General features: G+C 39.6%; 1 pseudogene; it reads left to right on the forward strand.

Annotated features, from left to right (window-relative positions):
- Nucleotides 1-4,630: 4,630 nt before the first annotated feature.
- On the forward strand, nt 4,631-6,441 carry LOC100356233 (casein kinase I pseudogene; annotated as a pseudogene).
- Nucleotides 6,442-17,230: the final 10,789 nt, after the last annotated feature.

The raw sequence follows: 17,230 nt of genomic DNA on the forward strand, positions 1-17,230 counted from the left end.
CAGTCCTTAGTGATTGGCCTGTTTCTGAGTATAGATTTAACCAATCAAGGGAGGGTATGGCAGAATAAAAAGCAAACAGTATGCCAGAATAACAACCAATCAGAAGACAGGAAAATAAGGAGCTAGGGATGACAATCAGGAAGCAAGAATAACAACCAGCAGGGAACTAAAAATGTATTCTAATGAGATATGCTACATGAATCAATCAGAGAAGTATGATTATGAAGTAGGCTTTTCTTGCACAAAAGTGTGCAGAGTGCTCAATCAGGTCCCATCTGTAACTGCAATAACATATGAAGATTGCATTCTGTGTATTTTCTTCCCTCTCCTGTCTCCCTCTCCCTCAGCACTCCTTGAGATATACACCATGTGTTTTCTATTTCCTATGTGTTTTGTTTTCTATTCCAGGGTCCCTTGGAGTCCCTATCAGTAGTGTTAACAGGTCATGACAAACCAAACATTCTTTAGTCCTATAGGTTTAAGTCTTTGGGTGGACCTCGACTTTGGACTGTAAACACCACCTACACCTCTCTGTTCCTCCCATTTAGGTGTGGTTGGATGGTTAGAGGAGTTTGGATTGGGTATTTCTCTTCCCTCTACGTATAATGCTAGAGCTCTCTGGAGTTGGGTATTTTCCTTCACCTAGGTAATTTACATTCTGATAAATTCCCCAGCAGGTTAGGCTGTTGTAAAATGTTTTCTCTTTAGTGAGGCTAAGCCTCATTAAGTACAACAGAACAGACTGGTGTATTTCACAATGTTTCCATTTCCCCTTGGCTGACATAAGCACCAAAAGAAGTTTCCCTGGTATTCAGTGTGTATGTGGTAGAGCTCCTGGAAGTAAGACTTACAAAAATGAATTTTTGACTGGGCCCTCCTAATAGTTTTTCCTCTCAGACTTGATCACAGTGAGCCGCCAGCACTTTGCAAATTACAGTTCCGATTTTCTTAATCCAGCACTGGTTCTCACAGAGGTTTCTACTGTAATATGCTTTAATTCTTTGTATCTGACTACTTTTGGGGGGCAGTACCTTGTCCTTTCACCTCACTTTGATGCATCTAAGAAGAGTTGTTGATTTTTCAAATTGTTCAGATTTGTATTTGTTATTACAGTGGACAGACAACTTATGCACCTTTTATGCCACACCAGAAACTGGAAGTCACACACTTTCCTACTTACAACTTCCTATTCTATTCTGAAATTCTCATTTTAATCATGTTGATTGTAGCTGTTTTCATGTTTATGTTTGGTAATATCAACTTTGAGGATTCTTATGTACCTATTTGGGTTATATAATTTTCTGTTGATGTTGGCTACCGGGTCTTAAGTCACGTATGGATGTTGTTTTTATTATAGACCAGATATTGTATATGAAATGTACAGATACACGGAGGTTCAGAATTGTAACTTTCCTTCAAAGAGGATTTACTTTTGCTCCCTTCCTGCAATTAGGATGTGGGCAGCTCACCTCTGAAAATTATGCACCTGATCTGATTAGCAGCTGGGTTTCATTCTTTGAATGATTCCTTAAAGTGTATCCCTCTGATGGCTTAAAATGAAAGCCTGTGTTGGTTAAATGATACTCTTCTCTTCACTGGGCTTTCAATTCCAGTTGTCATCTCCAACCTTATGAAACTGCTGGAAGCGTTGATGGTTAGCCAGCCTTTCTGAAGTATATAATGGTTGTCTAATGCATTAGGGCAAAAGTGAAGTGAAATGTCCTCCTTACCATTCACTTTTTCTCTTTATTTCTGTATCTTGGCCCTTCAGATTCTTTCTGCCTTGACAGATCATTCATACACTTCAATATTATAGACAGTATTTTCTATAGCTTTCTAGTTGTGTATGCATAGTGTTTTGTCTGTTGTCCAGGTAATGTTTCACTGTCGGAAACGGAATTCTCTCTTTTTTTAATGATTTATTCATTTATTTGAAAGAGTTAAAGAGAGAGAGAGAGCGATGTCTTCCATAAATTGGTTCATTCGCCAAATGGCTAAAACAGCTGGACCCGGGCCAATCTGAAGCCAGGTGCAAGGAGATTCCTCCTGGTGTCCCACGTGGGTGCAGGGGTCCAAGGACCTGAGCCATCTTCTGCTGCTTTCCCAGGCACATTAGCAGGGAGCTGGAATAAAAGTGGAGTAGCTGGGACTCTAGCCGGCTCACATATGCAATCCTAGCACTGCAGACATTACCTGCTACGCCACAACACTGGCCCCAATGAAATTCTCATAGATAGATGGCTAGTCCCTACTCAGACTACCATCAGTGAATCCTTTAACCAGGTTTGCTTTCTTCTTTGGTTGGGAGAGCTATTTGTCTAGAGAGATCCAAGAGGTGAAGATGGACACTTTGTAGAATATTTCACCTCCAGGTCTGTGGGCTAATTTTTCCATGTTCTTGTTAGCACTCTAAAGGAGACAGTAAATCTAAAGATGTATGTCTCTCCCCTACTTTCTACAGATGTCTATTTAAAAGCCAATGTAGTTAAAATATTTTGAAATGATAATAAGTTTGTATGAGTTTTCATGTATCATACTGGTTAGACTATTTCCTCATTTAAAAATTAAACATTAATGTTGATGCTACTGTGAAATATTTTTCCTTTGTGAAATCCATAGGAGTTGATTTTTTAAAAAAGATTTATATATTTGTTTGAAAGGCAGAGTTACAGAGAGGCAGAGGCAGAAAGAGGTTTTCCATCTGCTGGTTCAGTCCCCAAATGGCCGCAATGGCCAGAGCTCTGCTGATCCAAAGCCAGGAGGCCGGAGCATCTTCCAGGTCTCCCACGTGACTGCAGGAGCACAAGGACTGGCGCCATTTTCTACTGCTTTCCCAAACCATAGCAGAGAGCTGGATCAGAGGAGGAGCAGCTGGGACTTGAACCAGTGCCCACTGCACCAAAGCACTGTTCCCAGTAGTTGATTTTAAGTAAAGGAGATTGCTGTACATAATTTGTGTGGGTCTCTCTAATCCAGTGGAAGGCCTTAAAAACAAGGATAAGATTTTTGAGAGAAAGAGTGTGTGTGATAGAGAGAGAGGGTGAGAAAGAAAAAGAATTACACTAGTGGACAATGGCTTTCTCTCAAGCCTGTGGGATACAACTAACCTTCACTGACTACTTGCCCTATAGAATTTTTATTTAAATTATACAAGTTTCATATATTTTATAGATACATATATATTTCAGAACAAAGTGAGTCTTCCTTTCCCTCTCACCCCCTCCCTCTTGGATTCCCATTATTAATATTTATGATGATCTATTATCAGTTTGCTTAGTGATCTTATAATTAGCCCTCCTCTGAGTAGAGGAGTTCAGCAAATAGTATGAAGAGAAGAAAAAAAAAAATCAAACCAAAGATTCTTCCTCAGTGTAAGAGACAAGGTCTATAAACAATCATCCATTCTCTCTCTTTTTTAAAAAGATTTATTTTTTATTTATTTGAAAGAGTTACAGAGAGAAGTAGAGAAATAGAGAGAGGTTTTCATCCGCTGATTCACTCCCCAGATGGCCGCAACGGCTAGAGCTGCGCCAATCCTAAGCCAGGAGCCAGAAACTTCTTCCAGGTCTCCCAGGCAGGTGCAGGGACCCAAGCACTTGGGACACCTTCTACTGCTTTCCCCGGCCATAGCAGAGAGCTGGATTGGAAGAGGAGCAGCTGGGACTAGAACCGGTGCCTGTATGGGATGCGAGCGCTTCAGGCCAAGTCTTTAATATGCTGCGCCACAGCGCCGGCCCCCATCCATTCTCCAAATGACTATTTTGCTTGAATACATTACAAGTATTCTGTAGCTTGCATTGGATCAGCGAAAACATGATATTTGTCCTTTTAGAACTGAGTTATTTCACTAAGTATAATGGTTTCCAGTTCTAACTATCTTATTGCAAAAGATAAGATTCTGTTTTCTTTTTTTTTTTTTACAGCTGAGTAGTACTCCTTAGTGTATATATACTATAATTTTTTATCCAGTTATTAGTTGATGGATATCCGAGTTGATTCCGTATCTTTGCTATTGTGTATTATGCTGCGAGAAACAAGGGGTACAGATATCTCGTTCATGTAATGTCCTCTTTTGTTCTCAGTAAATTCCCAGGAGTGGGAAGATTGGATCATATGGTAGGTCAATAATCAGGTTTCTGATTTACACTTTCCATGGCAACCCAACAAATTGTGGAAGCCACTGACTGTAGTAAGTCCGTGGATTTACTGAGATTTATTCAGATATAATATGAAACGTGTATGTAAGTATCATACAAAAATGCATATTGTTCTATATTTTCAGCTTCTTTCGTTGAGCTCTTTCAAAATGTAAACGAACACATTCATCAGAAAAGAAAATCATATGGTATAAATGAGCAGAAGACTGTGTCACAGTCACAGAGAGAATCTGTAGTATTACATTTAAATGGGTCCTTTTTCTTTGTGTGCCACGGGTGGAGGAAGGACTATTGGATTCATAATTAAGAAGCAAACGGCACAGTTCAGCTGAAACACAGAGGTCCCTTCGGAGCGGGCCAGAGGCACTGGACACAGCTGTGAAGCCCAATTTGCACAGCGCGTTCCCAGCTCGCGACGCGGCCGGAAAGCAAGGCAGCGGAAGCGCCCGGGGAAGGAGTGGGCCGGCCGGCCAGCCGCAAAGTGGGCCAGCGGGCCAGCCGCAGACCCACCTCCCGGCCTCGGCGCGTTGGTACACAGGAGCCCGGGTGGCGGGGAACGGGTCCCCGCGGTTCGAGGCAGGGCCCTGAAACGTCCCCGGAGGCCTCCGGCGTCTGCTCCCTGCTGCCACCCGTGTAGCTTTGCCCCGTGGGCGAGCCCTCGAGGCCTGCGTCGTGCCCTCGGCGCCGCCGGCGCTTCAGCGCAGCCTCCATCTTGGGTGTCAGCATGGCGAGCACCAGCGGCGCCGAGACCAGATTCGTTGTGGCAGACAAATACAAGCTGCTAAGGAAGATAGGGTCTGGTGGCTTCGGGGACATTTTCCTGGCTGTTAGCGTCACCGACGGCAAGCAGTGGGCCGTGAAGCTGGAGTCGCAGCACGCCGCGAGCCCCACACTGCGGGAAGAGCACCGACTCTACAAGATTCTCCAGGGTGGGGTCGGCATCCCCCGCATCCAGTGGTATGGGCAGGAGAGAGACTATAATGTGCTCGTCATGGATCTCCTGGGACCTAGCCTCGAAGACCTCTTCAACTTGTGTTCCAGAAGGTTCACGCTGAAAACTGTCCTGATGTTGGCCGACCAGATGATCACCAGGCTGGAATATGTGCATACGAAGAACTTCATACACGGAGACATTAAGCCCCATAACTTTCTAATGGGTACTGAGGGCTCCTGTAGGAAGTGTTTGGAATCTCCAGCGCGGAGGAGGAAGAGAGGCAGAGCTGCGAGTGCCTCTCGGGACCCCTCCTTCGCGGTACAGGACCAGGTATTCCTCATTGATTTTGGGTTGGCCAAAGCCTACCGAGACAGCAGGACCAAGAAACACATAGCGTGCAGCGAGGCCAGAGTCTTCATTGGCACCGCTCAGTATGCCAGCATCAATGCACATCTCCGGATGGAGCAGAGTCGCCGAGATGACATGGAGTCCTTAGGCTATGTTTTGATGTATTTTAACAGAGGCAGCCTGCCCTGGCAACGAGTAAGGGCTGCAACAGTGAAGCAAGCTTTTGAAAAAATCCGTGACAAGAAGATGTCCACGCCCGTTGAAGTTTTATGCAAGGGGTTCCCTGAAGAGTTTGCCACGTACTTGAGGTATTGTCGTGGACTGAAGTTTGAGGAAGCCCCGGATTACACGTATCTGAGGCAGCTCTTCCGCAACCTTTTCGGGACCCTGAACTACCAGTATGACTATGCGTTTGACTGGACAGTGTTAAAGCAGAAAACAACAGCGCAGGCGGCATCTTGCAGTGTCAGGGCAAGCAGATCCAGAGCCCCAAAGGCAAGGAAACTGAGAAAACCAAGAGCAACTTAAAAGGTTCGTAAGCGTGAGGCGTGCAACAGCAGCAGCAGAGGAGACCATAGGAGCGGCAGTGTTTCTCCCCAAATCTAGGAATTTTCGTTCATGTGTATATTAGTGGTGTCAAGAACTTGTTGTGAACTTAATTTCATTTGTGATTCTGTTTGTGTCATGTGTTTTAGCCACAGAATTGGGAGGATTAACTGAGATAGTGAAACATGGTGTCTTGCTTTCTATTGCATTTATTATTGTATTATTATTATTATTATTTTTGACAGGCAGAGTTAGACAGTGAGTGACAGAGAGACAGAGAGAAAGGTCTTCCTTTTCCGTTGGTTCACTCCCCAATGGCTGCTGTGGCCAGCACACCACGCTGATCCGAAGCTAGGAGCCAGGTGCTTTTCCTGGTCTCCCATGGGGTGCAGGGCCCAAGCACTTGGGCCATCCTCCACTGTCCTCCCGGGCCACAGCAGAGAGCTGGACTGGAAGAGGAGCAACCGGGACAGAATATGGCGCCCCGACTGGGACTAGAACCCGGTGTGCTGGCACCTCAGGTGGAGGATTAGCCTAGTGAGCCATGGTGCCGGCCTGCATTAATTTTTTCAAGTGAAAAAGTTGGCTAAATGGTTGACAGAGACAAATTTGTGGAGAAATTTTTCGTAGGTCATATTTTTGTTAAGATCTGTTGTTGTGCAGTAAACTGCTTTAAAGCGTATTTCAGAAGAGTGGAATGAATAGTACTCAGCCACAATTGTAATTTTGCAAATTCTCCCAACTGTGGATTATTAGGGCTTTTTCCACCTTTGGGGTTGCAAGTTATTCTCTTAAAACTTTCTTAAAATGCTTAGCATCTTGTTTGCAAGGTTGTTAATATGGTAGCAACCAGATTCCAATGTTTGAGGATATGAAAACTCGCCCTGTGCACTGGAAATAGCAGCTTCTATTAGCAATTGGTTATTGTTTGTACCCCTTGCCTATATTATTGCTGAATTAGGGTCTTCTTTAATTGTTTATATCTTTATTTAGTGGAGCATTAAGCCCTTGACTGTAATGTTAATTAAAAGTATGTTACCTCAAAAATGATAAAGAAGGAAAGGAGGAGGGAGAGAAGGGTGGGATGGAGGAAGGAAATATTATATTCTTAGAATTGTATCTATGAACTATATTAAATCCGTTCTCTTTGTTAATAGTAACAAAAAAATAAGAAAAACTTAGTGACTACTGGATAGCACTTAGGAGTCTGCATTAACTCTATAATGTTATTGGTATTTAAATAAAGCTTATTTGTCATAGAACTTAAGTTGACATGTTACAACTGGACATTTATGTATGTTGCTTAAATAAATGTAATCACCATAAACATTTAAAAAATAACAATTCATGATTTAGTCAGGCTTCTTTAATGTAATTAGCTTTGGGAATAAAAATGCAAATAGAAACACAATAAATATGCTAATTTCCTCACTTTCTTCCCCCTTGTAGACATCAGAGAATGGTTGATCTTTATCCATGGCTTAAAAATTCATATCATATTGAATTGATGATTCCCATAAACTTTTTGTTCATTTCTACAATACAAAATGTAAGAATGCTGTTTCAAGGTTAATCTTTAAACAATGGGAGAAAAACATCAATTTTTTCATCCCTGAAATTAATTAAACATAAAGTATTATGAGAAAATATTGACTAAGTCTCTATTGATGCTATAAAAATCTGAGCAGCTCGTAATGATTCTTGATATTACCCAGTGTGAATGGAATCCCCTCACTTTGTATTAGTTCAGGCTTCTTTTTTGAAAATAAGCTAACATTACTCTAATAATCATGAAAAACATCATAAAAAACTAAGTATGTATTCAAGAATAAATTACTTCTGCTCTTGGAGACTTTAACCAGAGGGAACAAATAATCTTCTGGATTTGGGTCAAGTTCTGTAACAAAATAGATTACTTAATTCCCTGAAAAGGATATAAAGCTTTTCTTCGGAGTAATTTCCTTAAAAAGTTTTCTATGGATCTACTTTAAACAAATTATTTAAAACAATAATATGTTAATTTGAAATTCAGTGTTCCTTAGTTGCTCAAATTGGGATTGTTTTTTAAGAAGTAGGTTACTACTTCAGATTTGATTCACATAAAATCATACTTTAAGTCTGTGCAAAAGGTATCATTATTCATCTAACAAAATGTATAAATGACATTCTATTCCTATTTAAATATTAATTTTACACACAGCCTCAAGTTTTGTTAAGTCTTATAGTTCCAAATAAAATTTTTGCTTGATCTTCAGATATTTTATCTTTTTTTTTTTTTTTTTTTTTTTTTTTTGCCAGTCAGAGTGGACAGTGAGAGAGAGAGAGACAGAGAGAAAGGTCTTCCTTTTCCGTTGGTTCACCCCCCAATGGCCGCTGTGGCTGGCGCGCTGCAGCCGGCGCACCGCGCTAATCCGAAGCCATGAGCCAGGTGCTTCTCCTGGTCTCCCATGCAGGTTCAGGGCCCAAGCACTTGGGCCATCCTCCTCTGCATTCCTGGGCCACAGCAGAGAGCTGGACTGGAAGAGGAGCAACCGGGACTGAATCCGGGGCTCTGACCGGGACTAGAACCCGGTGTGGAGGATTAGCCTATTGAGCCGTGGCGCCGGCCAGATATTTTATCTTAACCTATGCCCTGTACAACTGATATTCACAGAAGAAAAACGTAGTCTCATAATATTTAGGCCTGTGGAGACTGACATACCAGCCTCACAATTTTATAAAGTAAAACAATATAACAGCTAAAAACAAATCAGAAAAAAATACTCAATAGCATTTTTTAAAATTTTCTGGAGTCGACTTTAATAGGACTGGAAGAATTGTAACTTTGATGATTGCTATTTTAGTTTTTTGCCTGATGCAGTAGGAAGTCATGTAATGTACAAAGGAGATATCAAGAAAATACATGTTCCAGTATGGTACACAAAATTATTTGTAATAGCATGGAATAAATGTCAGCCACTATTTTACTCTGGCTGGGATTTTATTAATAGGTACTCGTAAGACAAGAGACTTCTTTGACAGTACAAATGCTCCTATACCTAGTTCAATTATTCAGCTTCAGGTTTTAATATTTTTAGCATGTTTTAGAAGGAGAATTTCATGACAGAGAATTTCCAATACCCTATTCCTCTATTAACTGCTTTTTGAAATAAAAATAATTACTTTACATAAGAAAGATAATCCTATCTTAAATATTAAGTCGGACTCTTTCCCACAAACATTTGTCCTCAGGACTTAGCATTGATTTTAAAGATTGAATCCCTAATTTACTCTGTATAATTGATTTCATTCTCTATTGTATTTGAAGGCTAACGCAAGCAAGAAAACAAAAACAAAAATCAACATACAGCATTCTGCCTCATCATGGTCCTATATCATGCTCCTAATCAAAGTGGAGACAATTTTGCAGATTAATAATACTTAGGACATCATGAGTTTCTTAAGCATATTTATTCATTCATCAAAAACAAACCAAACATATCTAAATGAATATTTTTGCTTTGAAAATATGGTCAATGAAAAGGATCAAAATTTTATTTTTTGTGTACATAACATGGTTTATTACCCACTAACTTTTACTAGTCATCACTCTCAAGAAACAAGGTTAACTATTTCCAATAGCCACTCTCTTCTCTTTCACACATGTGTACCCCAAAGTCCTGCATGTCTTTGTTATGTTTTTAAAAAAGATTTATTTTACTTGAAAGAGCTACACAGAGAGAGAAGGAGAGGCAGAGAGAGAGGTCTTCCATCCGCTGGTTCACTCCCCAGTTGGCCACAATGGCTGGAGCTGTGCTGATGCAAAGCCAGGAGCAAGGAGTTTCTTCCCGGTCTCCCACATGGGTGCAGGGGCCCAAGGACTTGGGCCATCTTCCACTGCTTTCCCAGGTCATAGAGGAGAGCTGGATTGGAAGTGGAACAGCCCAGAATGCAAACCGGTGTCCATATGGGATGCCAGCATGGCAGGCGGTGGCTTTACCCAATATGCCACAGTGTTGGCCCCTGTTATGTTTTCTAATTAAATGATTTGAGTCTACAACAGATGTCTATCATTAATGTTTAAGTACCATAGATATACCATAAGATTATCAATGCATCCTACTTTTATATACAGTATTTTGCAATATTCAGTTTTTACATTTTAGAATTATTTTACAATGTTTAACACTGTCAAATTCACTTTAAATGTAGGCATTATATACATATGCACTATTTTTCTTGAAGATAGGTATTAATACCAAAGAAGGAAGTATTCACGACAATGATCATAATGTAGGTAAAGAACAGTTTGTTGTAACTAACATGGTATGATTCAATGAAGTAATATTTATAATTAAATATCAAATGATAAGACATCCACACAGTTTTTATTCTCTATATGTATTAACTACCACCAACAAGAGATGATGTGTGATATTTGTCTTCCTGGATCTGGCTTACTTCACTTAGCATAATGATTTCTAGTTGCAATAATTGTGTTGTCAATATCAGGATTTCATTCTATTTATGGCTACTATTCAGTTATTTATATATACAACATTTTAATTATGCAATTATCAGTTGATGAACACCTAAATTGATTGCATGTCTTTGATACTACGAACTGAGCTGCTATAAACATAGGAGTGCAGGTATATCTTTCATATGTTGATTTCACTGCCTTTGGATATATTCGATGGGTGGGATAGCTGGGTCATATTGTAGATCTATTTTTAGTTTTCTGAGGACTCTCCTTATTGTTTTCTGTAATGGTTGTTCTAATTTGCATTCTCAACAACAGTGTATTAAGGGTACCTTTTTCTCCACAACCTCACCAGCATTTGTTACTTTTTGACTTTTGGATAATAGTCAATCTAACTGGAGTATGGTGATAACCTCATTGTGGTTTTTATTTGCATTTCTCTGATAGTTAGCGATCCTGAGCATTTTTTCATGTGCATTGGTCATTTGAATTTTCTCCTTTGAAAAAAGCATATTCACATCTTTTACCCATTTCTTAACTGGATTTATTTTTTTGTTGTTGTTGTTGATGTTGATGTTGAATTTCTTGAGCTCTTTATATATTCTGGAAATTAATCCTTTGTTAGATGCATAGCTTATAGATATTTTTCCCATTCTATTGGTTGCCTCTTAACTTTGGTAATTGTTTACTTTCCTGTGTAGAAGCTTCTTAACTTGATGTAATCTCAGTTGTCTATTTTTTCTTTTATTGACTATGCTTCCGGATTCTTATCCAAGAAGTCTTTGCCTAGGCCAATGTATTGCAGCATTTCCCCTATATTTTACTATAGTATTTTGATGGTTTCAGGTCAAGTGTAGAATTTTGATCCATTGTGAGTTGATTTTTGTATAGGGTGTAAGGTAGGAGTCTTGTTCAAACTTCTGCATGTAGAAATCCAATTTTTACAACATGATTTACTGAAGAAACTATCCTTTCTCCAAGGAATAATTTTAGCTCATTTGTCAAAGATTAGTTGGTTGTAGAGGTGTGTATTAATTTCTAGGGTTTCTGTTATGTTCAATTGGGCTACATGTCTATTTTTGTTCTATTATCAGGCCCTTTTCATTATAACAGCCTTGTATGTTTTAAAAAATGGTATTGTGATACCTGTGGCTTTGTTTTTGCTGTTTAAAACTGCATTGGCTATTCAGAGTCTTTTGTGTTTTTATATGAAATTTAAGATTCATTTTTCTAATTTAGTGAGAAATTTCCTTGGAATTTTGTTTGGGATTGCATTGAATCTCTAAATTGCATTGGCCAGTATGTACATTTTGATTATCTTAACTTTTCCAATCCATGAACATGGAAGATTTTTCCAATTTATCTTCTTCTATTTCTTTTATTAATATTTTATAATTTACATTGTAAATATATTTTACATCATTGGTTAAATTTATCCCAAGGTATCTAAATTTTTTTGTGGCTAGTGCGAATGGGACTGATCTTAGAACTTCTTTATCAGACAGAACATTGTTGGTAAATAAGAATGCTATTGATTTTTGTGTGTTGATTTTATATCATGAAACATTGTCTAATTCTCTTATGAGTTCTAATAATCTATTTATGGAATCTATTGGCTCCCCTTTATAAAGAATCATGTCATCTGCAAACAGGAATAATTTGACTTCATCCTCTCCAATTTGTATCATTTTGTTTTTTTCATCCAGCCTAATGACTCTGGCTAAAACTTCCAGGATTATATTGAATAATGGTGGTGTGAGTGTGTATCTTTGTGTGGTTCCACATCTCAGAGGAAATTTTTCCAGGTTTACCCCATTCAATATGATGCTGGCTGTGGGTTTGTCATTTATTGCTTTAATTGTAATAATGTATTCCCCTTCTATACCCAATTTTTTAAGGTTTTTATCGTGAAAAGTTGCTGTATTTAACCAAATAGATTCTCTGCAGCTATTAAGATAATTGTATGCTTTTTATCATTCATTTCATTGATGTGATGTATCATGTTTACTAATTTGTATGCATTGAACCATCACAGAGTCCCTCGGATAAATTCCACTTAGTCTGGGTGGATGGTCTTTTTGATGTGTTGTTGGATTAAACCTGCTAGTATTTTGTTGAGAATTTTGTATCTATGTTCATTAGGGATATTAGTCTATAGTTCCTTTATGCTATGTCTTTTTCTGATTTTCAAATTAGGGTAACACCGGCCTCATAAAATAAATTTGGTAGGATTCCCTCCCTTTCAGTTGTTTTGAATAGCTTATGAAGAATTGGTATTAATTCTTTCTTAAAATTTTGTAAAGAGCCAGCATTCTGGTGCAGCCGGTAAGACCATAGTCTTCAATGTTGGCATCCCATATGGGCACTTGTTTGTGTCCCAGCTGCTGCACCTCCAATTCAGCTCCCTGCTAATGGTCTGGAAAATGTAGCAGAAGATGGCCCAAGTGCTTGGGCCCCTGCTACCCATGTTGCAGACCAAGAAGAAGCTCCTGATTTCTGGCTTCAGCCTGGTGCAGCCCTGGCCATGGCAGCCATCTAAGGAGTGAACCAGTAGATGGAAGAGCTCTCTCTGTCTCTCCCACTCTCTGCAAAAGATACATATGATTTTATTTTTTTTAATTTCCTGAAACTTCCTTTATGGCCTAGTATATGGTCTATTGAAATTTACAAGCACTGATGAAAAGAATATGTGTAATCTACAGTTGTGGGAAGGAATTTTCTTTAGATATCTGTTAGGTACATTTGGACCATAGTGTAGATTAGCTCGGTTTTCTTTCTTTCTTTTTTTTAACTGATCTTTCAGTGATGAAGGTGGGGTATTAAAGTCCCCCAGAATTATCATATTGGAGCTTATATCTCCTTTTAGATCCATTAACATTTGTTTTATGAAACAGTGTACCCTAGCACTGGGTATATATACATTTATTTAGTCATATCTTGTTGAATTGATCCTTAATCATTACATAATGATCTTCTTTGTCTCTTTTAACAGTTTTCGTTCTAAAGTCTATTTTTTTTCTGATATCAGTAAAGCTACTTCTTTTTTTAACTTTTATTTAGTAAATATAAATTTCCAAAGTACAGTTTATGGATTACAATGGCTTCCTGCCCATAACTTCCCTCCCACTCTCACCCCTCCCACCTCCTGCTCCCTCTCCCATTCCATTCACATTAAGATTCATTTTCAATTATCTTTATATACAGAAGATCGATTTAGTACATTTTAAGTAAAGATTTCAACAGTTTTCACCCACACAGAAACACAAAGTGTAAGATACTGTTTCAGTACTAGTTATAGCATTACTTCACATTGGACAACACACTAAGGACAGATCCCACATGAGGAGTAAGTACACAGTGACTCCTGTTGTTGACTTAACAATTTGACTCTCTTGTTTATGGCATCAGTAATCTCCCTAGGCTCTAGTCATGAGTTGCCAAGGCTATGGAAGCCTTTTGAGTTCGCCGACTTCGATCTTATTCCGACAGGGTCATAGTCAAAGTGGAAGTTCTCTCCTCCCTTCAGAGAAAGGTACCTCCTTCTTTGATGACCCCGTTTTTTCCACTGGGATCTCACTCACAGAGATCTTTCATTTAGGTCTTCTTCTTTTTTTTTTTCCCAGAGTGTCTTGGCTTTCCATGCTTAAAATACTCTCATGGGCTCTTCAGCCAGATCCGAATGCCTTAAGGGTTGATTCTGAGGGCAGAGTGCTATTTAGGACATCTGCCATTCTATGAGTCTACTGTGTATCCCGCGTCCCATGTTGGATCGTTCTCTCCCTTTTTGATTCTATCAGTTAGTATTAGCAGACACTAGTCTTGTTTGTGTGATCCCTTTGACTCTTAGACCTATCAGTGTGATCAATTGTGAACTGAAATTGATCACTTGGACTAGTGAGATGGCATTGGTACATACAACCTTGATGGGATTGTATTGGAATCCCCTGGCACTTTTCTAACTCCACCATTTGGGGGAAGTCCGATTGAGCATGTCCCAAATTGTACATCTCCTCCCTCTCTTATTTCCACTCTTATATTTAACAGGGATCACTTTTCAGTTAAAATTTAAACACCTAAGAATAATTGTGTGTTAATTACAGAATTCAACCAATAGTACTAGAACAAAAAAAATACTAAAAGGGATAAAGTATTACATTGTACATCAACTGTCAGGACAAGGGCTGATCAAGTCACTGTTTCTCATAGTGTCCATTTCACTTCAACAGTTTTCCCCTTTGGTGCTCAGTTAGTTGTCACTGATCAGGGAGAACATATGATATTTGTCCCTTTGGGACTGGCTTAATTCACTCAGCATGATGTTTTCCAAATTCCTTCATCTTGTTGCAAATGACCGGATTTCTTTTTTTTTTTACTGCTGTATAGTATTCTATAGAGTACATGTCCCATAATTTCTTTATCCAGTCTACTGTTGATGGGCATTTGGGTTGGTTCCAGGTCTTAGCTATTGTGAATTGAGCTGCAATAAACATTAATGTGAAGACAGCTTTTTTGTTTGCCAATTTAATTTCCTTTGGGTAAATTCCAAGGAGTGGGATGACTGGGTTGTATGGTAGGGTTATATTCAGGTTTCTTAAGAATCTCCAGACTGACTTCCATAGTGGCTTAACCAGTTTGCATTCCCACCAACAGTGGGTTAGTGTCCCTTTCCCCCACATCCTCTCCAGCATCTATTGTTGATAGATTTCTGAATGTGAGCCATTCTAACTGGGGTGAGTTGAAACCTCATTGTGGTTTTTATTTGCATTTCCCTTTTTTTCTTTTTTGTTTTTGACAGATAGAGCCAGTGAGAAAGAGAGACAGAGAGAAAGGTCTTTCTTTTTCCGTTGGTTCACCCCCCATATTTCTACTACGGCCAGATCTATGCCGATCCGAAGCCAGGAGCCAGGTGGTTACTCCTGGTCTCCAATGCGGGTGCAGGTGCCCAAGCACTTGGGCCATCCTCCACTGCCCTCCTGGGCCACAGCAGAGAGCTGGACTGGAAGAGAAGCAGCCGAGACTAGAACCTGGTGCCATATGGGATGCTGGCGCCACAGGCAGAGGATTAGCCAAGTGAGCCACGGCGCCTGCCCCCTTCTGCTCACATTTGATTTCCATTTGTATGGAATATGTTTTTGCATTCTTTCACTTTTGGCCTGTGTGTACCTTTATTGGTGAAATGTATTTCCTGTAGGCAACATACAGAGTATATCTTTTTTTTAATCCATTCAGCCAATCTGTGTCTTTTAATTGGGGGGTAATTTAGTCCATCTAAAGAGAGAGAAAGTACGCTTCCATCCACTGGTTCACTCCCCAGTTGGCTGCAATGGCCGGAGCTGCACCAATCCAAAGCCAGGAGCCAGGAGCTGGGACCAAGGACTTGGGCCATCTTCTACTGCTTTCCCAGGCCACAGCAGAGAGCTGGATCAAAAATGGAGCAGCCAGGTCTCGAACTGATGCCCATATGGGATGCGGGTGGCAGCTTTACCTGCTACACCACAGCGGCCATATGGTTTCCTTTAGAACTTGGACTATATGTCTATTCTCTCTTGGCCTCTAGGGAGTTTCTTTAAAAGTGACCTAGCATTTCTCTTCCGCAAATTATAGGGTATTCTCTTGGTGTTTTACTTTTGAAAGTTTGATGTTTGGTGAGGATCTTTGTGCATCATGCCTATTTGGGGTTCTATGTGCATTCTGTATTTGGATGTCCATATCTTTTTCCAGATCTTTTTGCTGTTATATCTTTGCATAGATTTTCCAAGTCATTCTTTTTTTTTCTATTCTTATAGAAACTCCCAAGACTTGCATATTTGTTTGTTTGATGGTACCACCTAGCTCCTCAACACTGTTTTCATTCTTTATAATTTCTTCTATTTTGCTGAGATATTTCAAAAGACCTACCTTCTAAATCAGATATTTTTTCTTCTGCCTCATCAAGTCTGTTTTTTTAGGCTTTCCATTGTGTTTTTATTTGTTTTATTGAATACTTAATTTCTAATATTTCTATTTTTTAGTATCACTATCTCTGCAGAATTTCTCATCCATGTCCTGTGGCAGTTTCCTAATTTCATTTAAGTGTTTCTCTGTATTTTTGAGTAACCTTACAATCATTCTTTTGAATTACTTTTCAGACATATCATCAACCTCCCCTTCTTCTCGGTTCACTATTAACATAATATTGTGTTCCTTTCAGGAGTCATATTGACTTCATTGCTCATATTTCTTGTGTACATTGATTTTTGTACATTTGTAAAATCTTTTGTTTCTATCATATTTGGAGGATTTTTCTTTATTATTATTGAAGTCTTTAATCCTGAAGATTTGCCTCTGGAGCTCTGTAGAGTGCCTAAGGCTTACACTTGAGTTCTAGGGGTATTTTCTGGGTACAGTCAGGAAACTCAAGCCACCATTTTTGAGTGGAGGAAGAGTCCAGAGTGACATCCAAGATGGTCATGATCTAGCACCTCTCTCTACAGTCAGTTGCGAGAGGGGATGTTGGAGCCAACTGGTTTGTTTTAAGTTCTAGTGCAGCTCTGTGCCTGTGTGAATTAGCTAATCAGTGCCAGAACACTATTCATTCAGGCCTGCACACCATCTGGAAGACAGACTCATTCCCCAGTGTGTCCCCTGACTCCATTGTGAGATCCATCCCTAATATTCAGGGTGTTCTGGTCTCTGGAGCAAGACTGGATGAGTACATGGAAACCATCTACAACCTGTGATTTTCTTAGCTCTGTGCCATTTGCTGTAACTCTCACAGTCGCAAGGTGAAGGGGTTCTGCTCTC

Source organism: Oryctolagus cuniculus, chromosome X (assembly GCF_051225735.1).
Source record: "Oryctolagus cuniculus isolate XC-2025 breed Fujian yellow rabbit chromosome X, ASM5122573v1, whole genome shotgun sequence".
Lineage (NCBI taxonomy): Eukaryota > Metazoa > Chordata > Mammalia > Lagomorpha > Leporidae > Oryctolagus > Oryctolagus cuniculus.